At 37.1% G+C, this 3193-nt stretch overlaps 1 pseudogene; it reads right to left on the bottom strand.

The window, feature by feature from the left end:
* Positions 1-1685: 1685 nt before the first annotated feature.
* Positions 1686-2615, bottom strand: LOC129293591 (uncharacterized; annotated as a pseudogene).
* Between the last annotated feature and the right edge of the window lie 578 nt (positions 2616-3193).

The raw sequence follows: 3193 nt of genomic DNA, 5'->3' as shown, positions 1-3193 counted from the left end.
TCACCTCCACTTTTTCTCTTTTTAATTCCAGCAAACCTAGCACGGCAATAAAGTACAAACTTAGATGAAGGAAGTCTTCGGCCAAAAAAAAAAAAACTATATGTAGAAGTATACTTTAATAAAAAAAATGGATTTTTAAAAATTCATTCAATACTAGCCGGTTGGTTTGCAATAATTGTTAGGTGCGCCACAAAAAGTGGCTGGGTCTGCACCACGTCCCGCTGGACAGTGGACACCAACGTGGCGAAACCCAGCACAATAAAATACTGTTAATTCAAAAATATAAAATATTTTTAATTAAATTTTATTTTTTAATAAAATAAGTATATATTTTTAATTAATCTTATCTTTATATATTTATCTTTATTAAATACCATACAATAAATATAAAATTATTGGTTAAAAAATATTTAAAAATAATAATTATATTTTAAAAGGTTAAAAATATTTTAATTTTTAAATATTTAATTTCTTAAAAATATTTTAATTTTAAAATAAAAAAAGTAATGATATCAATTTTTTTTTTTTGGGGTATATCAGGGGAAGCTAACATTATATCAACTTTTTGGGCCCGCAAAAGATATGAACTTAAAACGATGTTTTTACAAATCACATTTCCAAAGTTGAATATCTATTCACTGACGTGACACGTTTTAACCATCTTTCCAGCGCTCCTTCTCCTTTTTTTTTTTTTTTTAAGGGTGTGTCCTAGTTAATTTTTTCGTCGACGAATAAAATATTTAGATGAATTAAACATCAAAGGTTTAAAATAATTTAGACATGCTTTCAACTTAAAAAAAAAAAAAATACAAATCCTAGACTAACCTTTGTTAATACTTGTAACTTAAATTTTTGAATCGTAGTTGGCCCCAAAAAAAAATATTTTTGATAGGACTTTCATCGGTCTTCCAGATCCGCCTTCGTTATTTTAGGAGATGAAGATTGATTATTGTCCTTCTCAAGGATATGAATGAATGAGGATTACGAATTCAACAAAAGTTGAACGGGATTTGCGTCAGAATTTAATGTCAAAAAACATTTCAAAACCCTAACAAAGCGGCTTATTTATTCATTTTTGATTGATTTTTATTAATGATTTTGGTTTAGAGGAGGTTTAACTAGTCATCTCTCGTTCCTTTAAACTGAGTTTTTTAGTATCATTAGCCAAAACAAAACTCAGTTTTTTATCTTATACCTCGAAAATAACAAATGAAATTGAAAATTTAAATCACAATTTTTATTTAAACAATCATCAATTTTATAATATAAATTATAAAATTTGAATAAAAAATAACTTTTTACAAAAGAATTTCTCATACTGAAAAGCAAATATAGAAACAATCAATAACAACTTCTATAATTAAAGTTTTATAAATAACCAATTATAATTTATTTGTAAATTGTTTTATCAATAGACAAAGGACAAATTTAATTATTTAATTTAAAATTATTAATATCAATGTAATATCCACACTAAAGAAAAATTATGATCTATATAAAAATATAATTATTATTTGTATATCTGGATTTATTGTCATTTACTCTAAATGAAATAAAGCAACGCGGGAACAAAAATGAGGAAGCGTTGGGCTAAGCCCGAGAATGAAAGCAACAACAAAACCGTAATGAACGAATCTGAGCACTAAACTAACTGTTAAATTGCAAAACACCAAATGAACAAATAATTAATTCTAGAATTTTCACATCTGCCATCTACATTATCTGTGCTTCTTTTCCATCTTCATCCTCGTATGGATTTACATCTTCCACGGTATGAAGTATGAACAAAACATTTTAACCCTTTCCGAAACGTTTCGGCAAAAGACACCACAAAATCTTGGCGCCGCCAAAACGTTCCCCCATCCTCCTCCTAGAATCCTAAATCGCCTGCAGAGACTCCGACCGCCACAACACATCGCCGGCATCAGCGTGATCAAACAACCCATCCAGGGTCACAAACCCACTGCCGTTATCCTCGACGCCGTACTCTACAAACACGCCGGCTCCATACCCAAGAGCCTCGTACTGCGGGATATCATCTTCGAACCCCAGAACCCGCTCAGATCGATACCATCCGGTCCGACCCGACTGAACCCCTCGGTTAACGGCTCCGGCTTGTCCTCCTCGGCGGGAGGCGTCACCGTCGGCGGCAACCCGAGTTCGTCGTCGGACGCTTCCAAAAGATGCCGCAAGTCGCTTGACTCGTGCACCGTGGCCGAACCCACCGGATCCGGACCCGGGGCAAGTATTTCATCCTCGAAACTCTTGATCACAGAGTCGAGACCCTGCATCGTCGGGTCCCGTTCGGCCGCATTATCAGAGTCATCAAGGATGTTCAACAAAGCATCCTCAATCCCCCCGGCCGCGGGCGATTCGAGAGGCGTCGTGGCAGAGTCAACCCGGCCGAGTTCATCAACCTCCGAGTTATCGCATGACTCCACCGAGTTCGTTCGAGAAAGCTGAGACTCGCCCGAGTTCACATCGGAGTCGGAGTGAACTCGGGCGATCTTAGACTCATGCAAGTCCTCGTCGAACTCGGACGAGTCATCCCGGACTCGCTTCCTCGTGTCGGCACAATTGTCCCCCATGGTAAAAGACAGAGGGAGGGAGGGAGAGAGAGAGGAAAAGTAAAAGGAGATAAGTAACAGAGAAGAGAATCGTGTAGGTGATGATGGTGGTGGTAGTGTTGGGGAGAGTGTGGGAGAGAGAGAGTATAGAGAGAGAAAAAAGAGTTGTTTGGGTGAGAGGAAAGAGAAAGGATGAAGGGTATATATAGGGAAGGGAAATGCAAGATAGGGTTTGTGTGAGGAAGAAAGAGACAGGGGCGTGTATAGCGGAGGGAAGGCTTTAATTAAAAGCTGCGTCACGGACGTCTCTTCTCGCATCGTACCCTCTTACTTTTCATTGTCGTCCTTATAATAAAATAATAAAATAAGAAATATTATTTATTTATCGGCGTGGCGTGTGTGATCCCTTGGAGGGACCGATTGTGTGGGGCTGTGACTTTTTTTAAATGGGAAGTTATGATTCTTTTCTTTTGCTTTCTTTTTTTCCTTGGTGCTCGTATCTGGAAATTAACTAAATTTAAATGGGCGAGTGAAGTCCGGAGGGTGGGGGCCCACCCCGACACAACGCCAAATGAAATCATGTGGTTGGTTTTTACTTTTTTTTCTTTTTTTTTGTGGTGTCTTTG

This window comes from Prosopis cineraria, unplaced genomic scaffold (genome assembly GCF_029017545.1).
Source record: "Prosopis cineraria cultivar Desert tree isolate PC_DT_omini unplaced genomic scaffold, ASM2901754v1 PC14, whole genome shotgun sequence".
Classification (NCBI taxonomy): domain Eukaryota; kingdom Viridiplantae; phylum Streptophyta; class Magnoliopsida; order Fabales; family Fabaceae; genus Prosopis; species Prosopis cineraria.
The sequence above is the reverse complement of the archived record's forward strand: the minus strand, read 5'-3'. Positions and strand labels throughout refer to the sequence as shown.